This window comes from Chrysemys picta, chromosome 12, assembly GCF_011386835.1.
Source record: "Chrysemys picta bellii isolate R12L10 chromosome 12, ASM1138683v2, whole genome shotgun sequence".
In the NCBI taxonomy this organism is placed as follows: Eukaryota; Metazoa; Chordata; order Testudines; family Emydidae; genus Chrysemys; species Chrysemys picta.
The window spans coordinates 24,708,619-24,716,144 of NC_088802.1; the positions used below are offsets into that span (position 1 = coordinate 24,708,619).

Below are 7,526 nucleotides of genomic sequence, written 5' to 3' on the forward strand. Positions count from 1 at the left end.
ATTTTATTTACTGAAATATTCTGATTGACAAAAATAACTTTTTGTTTTAGTTTTGTTTCAACAAGAAAACTGAAAAAAATTCATCTTGGGTCAACCTTGATTGTTATTATTATTGTTATTATAATTTTGGCTAGGCTAGCTAGCAAGCAAAAGATTAAGTGATTTGCACAACTCTATTTGTATGAAAGGTCCTCAGTGGGAAGAGGCCTCCACATTCTGCTCTGAGGCACCTGGAAGGTTCGATTTTGAAATGGTCTCCAAAGACCTTCCCAGCATCATGAAGAATCCTGATTTTCTTTCAATTGGAAGTTGAAAAAGTCTGCTTGCCTGACGGGGAATCGAACCCAGGCCACGGCGGTGAGAGCACCAAATCCTAACCACTAGACCACCAGGGATGTTCTACTACAAGCTTTTGTTACCTGTCCTAGGCTTATGCAGTCTACCTTATCTCCAAGTTGTGAATCTGGTCCATTCTCTGTTGCCCAGAAAGGACAACAAGAGGAAATGAAGGAACCTCAGGGTCACAGCCTGCCCTGAGCCCAACCAAAGGCTACTGAAACAAACTCCACTTAAGTTTCAGCCTCCTACACCAGCATCACAAGAACAACACAACACAAACAAATCTCAAGAGGAACAAGCCTCGTCTGCTTTCATTTACCCCTGTGCAGCCCTCTCTGCTTCTTCTTCTGCCTACCTAGAGCCTCTTCCAGGAAGACACATGGGGCTGACAGTAATTCTGTCCTAAAAGCAAGGGAGGGGTTTTGATACTACCTCACAGAAGCTGACAGGAGTTTGATTCTGTGTGACAAAGCCCTGAGCTTTGCCTGCCCCCTGCTCCTAATTTGTCAATTCCATGCACTCAGGAAGCAGCCAAAGGGCTGAACACCCCTGCTCTTCTCTCCTTGGCCTCATCAGGTGTCCTAGGCCCTTCCCCACAAATACCTTCACCAGAAGCTGGAGGCCCAAGTACCTGCAGGTTTCCCTCACCCACCTCCTAAGGGAAACAGTCACCCCCTTCTCTGACATTCCTGCGGCCAAGTTTCCTTTGAGGAGCTTCTCCCCAGGGGGACCTGATGCCCTGCAAAAATGTGAACCGTCTTGTCTGCCCCCTCTCGGGAAGCGGTGACTTTCCCACATTAGATCAGTTAAACAGTCCCTCCCCCTGATGGAAGAACACTAAATCCCCCTCTCCAGGAAATCATCTATTTCTAGGGCATGATACTAACAAACAGCACAGAACGGAGCGGTCCGTTCACATTAAACGGCGTCTCAACAGGATGATGGGGGGAAAGTTAAATGACTCGACACCACTTGAGCAAGTGAATAATGACGCTCAGTGGCCCAAAAGGTTAATTGTCTTCAGGGACGGCTTTAGGAAGGGCGGGGCCCAATTCGAACATTTTTGGTGGGGCCCCGGCAGGGATGACTAACAAAAAAAATAATGGAAAAAAAAGCCTTTCATTTCTTCCATGTATTGTTTACTTTCCATAACTATATAAATAATAAAATTATATATTATGTACATTGCATCATATATGCTGTTGATCGGTTATTAATGAGCTCCGTTTCACGTATGTGGGTCCCCGCCACTCCCTGGGGGTGTGCTAGGGTGACCAGATGTCCTGATTTTATAGGGACAGTCCTGATTTTGGGGTCTTTTTCTTATAGGATCCTATTATCCCCCACCTCCTGTCCCGATTTTTCACACTTGCTGTCTGGTCACCCTAGTGGTGTGCACATGTGTGGGTCCCAGCTACTCCCTGCCCCCCTCATTGAAGCAGGTGTGCAGGGTTACTGCCCTGGGAACTGCAGGGCACCAGTGGACATGGGGCTGGCTGGAGGCAGGGCAGGGGCTCACTGGAGGTAGGGTCTGGCTGCAGGCAGGGCAAGGGGTGCGGGGCTGGCTGGAGACAGGGGTGTGTGGGGCTGGCTGGCTTTGGGCAGGGCCGCAGGGTGGTGCGGCAGGGGTTGCCTGGCGACAGGGCAGGGGGTGCGGCAGAGGCTGGCTGTAAGCAGGGGGTGCAGGGCTGGCTGCAGGCAGGGCAGGGGGGCGGGGCTGGTGCGGGCAGAACAGGGGCGGCGGGGCTGGAGGTAGGGCAGGGGTGCAGCAGGGGCTGGCTGCGGACAGGGGGTGCAGGGCTGGCTGGAGACGGGGCTGGCTGCGGGCAGGGCAGGGGGTGCGGGGCTGGTGCGGGAACGGGGTGCAGCAGAGGCAGCTGGAGCCCCGGCCCTTTAAATAGCCCCCGAGTCCCCCGCTATCCCAGGGCTCTGGGGGCTATTTAAAGGGCCCAGGGCTCCCCTGCTTCTACCGCCCCGGCCCTTTAAATAGCCGCGGGAGCCCTGGGGAAGCAGCGGGGCTCCAGTGGCTATTTAAAGGGCCAGGGCGGTAGAGGCAGCGGGAGCCCCGGACATTTTAAATAGCCCCCAGAGCCCCGCAGCCCTACCCCAGGGCTCCAGCAGTGGGGGTCTGGTAGCAATTTAAAGGGCCTGGGGCTCCGGCCCCTGCTGGGAGCCCTAGGTCCTTTAAATTGCCCCCTGGGGAAGCCGGGCCACCCTGGTACAGTGCACCGGCTCTTGCCGGTACACCGTACCGGGGCTTGGGCCCAGGGCCCGATTCAGGGGAATTGGTTGAATTGGCCTAAAGCCGGCCCTGGTGGGGGTATGGCCACAGAGTCGCAGGGAGGGGAACCCTGAGGTGTGGGGGCTGGGTGGGTACTGGGAGTTCCTCCTGAAGGGACGGGGGTTGGCCAAGGTCACTCAGCCCTGGGGTGTGGGAGGGGGACAGGCTGAGGGCACTCAGAGCCCCAGGAAGTGGGGGGGGGGGGGGGCTGAGGGGAGGGACTGGCCAGGGGCACTCAGAGCTCGGGGGGGGACTGTCCGGGGGGGCACTCACAGCCCCAGGAGGTGGGTGGGGGAGGGGCACACAGGATTTCAGGAATTCCCTGGCAGTGAAGAGCTGCTGGCGGCAGGGAGGAGCCAGCCGTGACAATCCCCACTTCGGATCCCTGGCTGGACTAGTGGCTATGGGGGCCCGTGGCCAAGCTGCAGCGGAAAGTGACCTGAAGGAAATGCCTCGGCCTCGGCCTCCGGCTAGGAAGGGCCTGGGCCAGACAATGACCCACCGCGCAGTGCCCCACACCTGCGGGACACGGCCCCTCCTCTGTAGGGAGGTTGGCATGTACCTTAGTGCTGCTTCCTCCATCCCCAAAGGCCTCTCCCAGCCAGTCTCTGGCAACCCCTGCCGTTCAATACGCACATTACCCTGCTGTGACATACCGGGGGGGGGACCCCTCGGGGATGGGGGGGCTGTCACACAGCTGGGCAATTTAACCCGGCTGGGCCGGGGTGACTGTCTCCCTGGAGCTGGGGTCTCAGCCCAGGTGTCTCTCTGCCCTTCCCCCAAGTCGCCCCCGGGCAAGGTGGGAGCGCCCCACGTTGGGTTCCAGCCCCACATTCACACCCACAAGTGCTGGTGGGTTCCAATCCCAGCTGAACACGCCCACCCGGCCCTAGTGCGGAGCAGAAGGGCCCAGCGCTACCCCACAGACCCTCTGGCTCTCCGAGCCCGCTCTTACCCATCACCGCAGCACGTCTGACTCAGGCTGAACGCTGCTCCTCTGTGCAGAGAGGCTGGCACTTCTCGCTCCTGCCGTACGAGGAGCAGGTGCTGCTACCGACTGCTCCCCCTAACCCCCGCCCTGCTGCGCTCTGGGGATGCTGCCCTGCTGTGGAGCTCTCAGGTGTCTTGAACTGGAATTTGTTTGGAGAGAAACTGCTAAGGAGCCTTATCAGCCCCGAGCAGAGAGTACCTGGGAGCCTGCCTGGGTCGGGCGGGTCTGGTACAGCCTCCCCCCAGATAAGGCTCTTCCCTGGACCTGCCACCCATTGGAATCTGGAACGATTCCCTCCGAGGTAACACCCGGGGCAGCCAGGGCAGGGCAGGGCATGGCCTGCTCCCCTGGAGTGTTAGGGCTTTCAGGATTCAGAGGTGTCCGCGGAGCAGGTTGTGATTGTACGTTAAAGCAGCGAAGAAAGTTGTGGGGGCAGAGGAATTGGGTGCTGTGGCCCCCCCCAGCCTGGGGCCTATTTGAAAGGCAGCTGTCACACTGTCCCCTTTATCGGGAGTGCCCACTACACCCATCTCATGTAGTCCTCGGCACGAGAAGGGGGAGCATGTTCCCAGCTGAACGGCGTTCGTCCATGACTCACCGACCCCTATTCCAGGATGGGGGAGTGACCTGAGAGAGAGGTCACCATGTAGCCTGCAATTATCAGTGGCTTCTGGATTCCTCTGGGAAAGGGTTAACCAGGGGCTTAGTTTAGTCCACACTTGGCTTTCTCGGCAGTGCTGGACTCTGGTGGCAGGGAGGGGTCCAGCTCGCACCCTTTCACCTGGCAGGGAAAGTGACCTAAAGGTTAGGATGTTCTCACAGGCTATCGTAGTTACTGGGACCTTGGCAGGGAGGATTGGTGGCTTGTGGGGCATCAGATACCTCCCCTCCTCCTAGAGCTGTGCAGTAACCAGAACATTACCCCTGCAAGGAGAGGGTTTCGGGGACCCTGGGATCTTGGGAGCCAGGGCTTCTCTCAGCAGCCTGGAAGCCCAGGCCCCCCATCAGCCTGTCAAGCAGGTGGGCAGGCGGGCGAGCTGGCAGGGAGCCAAGCAGCTTTCTGTGCGAAACCTGCCTGCTTTCTGTCTGAAGGTTTGTCCAAATCGACGTGTTCCCACGAAACGTTTGGATTTTGACAAGCTGGCAATTTCTGATGGAAAAACAGTTCCACTGGCAAATTCTGACCAGCGCCTCTCCTGACCGCACAGCTCCCTGCATCTTTGCTGAGCGTGGAATCAGAATGGACTTGACACAGGTGGTTGTGCCCTGGGATGCCATCTCAGCCCAGCTCCCCCAGTGCTCCAGCGCTCACATTCTCCTAGTGGTGACATCTGACCCTGGGGAGATGAAAGGCCTCTGCAGGTTGTTTCCTGCAGTGTGAGCTTTGGCTGCAGGCTTCTGTCCCCAGCCATGCCAGGAAGGAATCTGTCTAGCCAGGCTGGGCATCCTCCCTCATCTGTGGTCAGAGGTCACACGGGCCCTTCCAGTGACAAGGTGGCAGCATCTGGCCCTGGGAAAACAGACATCTGCTGTGTGCTCACCCCAGAGATTTCTTTCTTTCTGCAAACTGAAGAGGCCTCTCTCCTGTAGCCTCAGCAGAGGCTGCGAGGAGGCCAGCAGGCCCTGTGGCCCCCCCGCAGACTGGGGGAGGCCCTGACCAGTAGCTCTAAAGGCCAGAAGACCCCACAGGACAGGTGATGTTACGTTGCTGTTCCATGGTTCCTTTCTACTCAGCTGAAGAAGAAACTGAGCCCTGAAGCAAGGCAGCAGACTGGCTTGTCCGTGCGGCTGACCCAGTATTCACCAGAGCGGGGAGAAGGAACAGTGAGGCTGGTGAGTTCCTTCTTCTAAAAAGAAAACAAATCAGAGCATGTTTTTACATCCGGCTTTTGACTCCCCGGCCAATGGGTGTGATCATTCCAGGTAGAAAAGTCAGCCTGTAATGCCCGGCTCCTGCTGGCTGCTCCGATGGAGACTCCACTTCCCCTCTCCTCCCCGTAAGGCAGGGGAACTGCCAGCCACTGCCTGGTACTGTCTGCACCCAGCAGCAACACTCCTCTGCCTCCCGCTGCCCTCTCCTCTGCTGAGGTCCCCCGTGCCCTGCCCTGGCACCCTCTCTGCTATGGGGTCAGACACGCGGGGAGAGCAGGGCAAATCTGTGCCCTCAGCCTTGGGGCTCTCGCACAGAGCTCTGCCCACAGGCCCAGCCCTGAACATCACGGCGTCAAAGGAGCTTCTCCCACTATCACGGCAGCTCCTCCTGTTGGTGCCCAAAGCCCGGGACTCGCACTCAGGCCCTGAAAGCAGGGCCGGCTCCAGGCACCAGCCGACCAAGCACATGCTTGGGGCGGCTCCTGGTAAGGGGCGGCCAATCTTGGGGTGGTGGGGTTCTTTGGGGGGAGGGGGAGTTTGGTCGCTGGGGGTGGGATGAGTTGTTTTTGTTTTGTCGGCTGGGCGTGTAGGGGGCACTGGGGGGTGGGATTCGGCAGCAGTGCTCCGGGCGGGGGGGGGTGGCGGCACGGCGGGGCGCTCCGCGGGGGCGGGGGCGCTGTTTGGCAGCGCAGCTCGGTGGTGGGGTGTTTGGCGGCGCAGCGCTTGGCGGGAGATATGTGTGGCGGTGGGAGGGTTCAGCAGCACGGCGTGGCGCTCTGCGGGGGCGGTGTTCGGTGGCGCTCGGTGGGGGGGTTCGACGGCACGGCATTTGGCGGCGCTCCGCGGGGGGGGTGTTCGGCTCCGCGGCGCTCCGCGGGGGGTTGGGGGGGTCGGCGGCGCTCCGCGGGGGGTGGGTGTTTGGCGGCGCTCTGCGGGAGGGGGGTGTTTGGATGTGTGGCGCTCCTCGGGGGGCTGAGGGGTTTGGCGGTGTGGCGCTCCGCGGGGGTGGGGTGTGTTCGGCAGCGCTCCGTGGGGGGGCGGTGTTTGGCGGCGCTCTGCGGGGGGGGTGTTTGGATGCGCGGCGCTCCGCGGGGGTCTGGGGGGTTCGGCGGTGTGGCAGCCAGCGTCAGGAGGGCAGCCTGCCTGCCACATGCAGACAGAGCGTGGGGACGGGGCGGCCCTCGCACAGGCCTCAGCCCCGCTGGCAGCAGTGGGAGATGGCGCCATTTTGATGAAGGGACAATTGGCGCCTTTGGCCACATTTCCATGGGACAGGTGAGAAGCCCCCACAATCCCGAGTCACAATCAGAGCGCGAGGGTGGCCGCGCTGCTGCCCCTGTTGTGCATGGGGTCGGCCCAGCACGCCCAGCTGATGGTGGTGATCCTGTCACGGAGTGTGGGGGGACTCAGGGTCCTGCACCCCCGGCTTCCTGCGATTCACCATTACTCTCAGCCAGCCAGTAAAGCAGAAGGTTTATTTAGACGACAGGAACACAGTTCAAGACAGGTCCCGCAGGCACAGAAAACAGGACCCCCTCAGTTAGGTCCATCTTGGGGTCCTCGGGCACCCCAGCCCCCTTGGGAGGTCAGAGCCCTGTCTGCCTCCCAGCCATTCCACCAGCCAGCTCCTGAAACTCTCCCTTCAGCGACCCCTCCCACAGCCTTTGTTCAGTTTCCTGGGCAAAGGTGTCACCTGGCCTCTAACCCCTTCCTGGGTTCTCATGTTACATGCTCAGGTATTCTCCAGCCAGTCTCCCATCCCCCAGCCACACTCCCCTGTCAGCATTCAAAAACCACAGTAAGAACAGTCCCAGTTCCTCACAGATGCGTAGCCATGAAAGTGATCAGGAACGGTCAGCATGGATTCACGAAGGGGAAGTCGTGCCTGACTAACCTAATTGCCTTCTATGATGAGATAACTGGCTCTGTGGATGAGGGGAAAGCAGTGGATGTGTTATTCCTTGACTTTAGCAAAGCTTTTGATACTGTCTCCCACAGTATTCTTGCCGCCAAGTTAAAGAAGTATGGGCTGGATGAATGGAC

At 59.1% G+C, this 7,526-nt stretch overlaps 1 non-coding gene across 1 annotated transcript; it reads right to left on the bottom strand.

The window, feature by feature from the left end:
• Positions 1 to 323: 323 nt before the first annotated feature.
• On the bottom strand, positions 324 to 395 carry TRNAE-CUC (transfer RNA glutamic acid (anticodon CUC)). The gene has a single exon. It is a non-coding gene; the product is annotated as a tRNA-Glu (tRNA).
• Between the last annotated feature and the right edge of the window lie 7,131 nt (positions 396 to 7,526).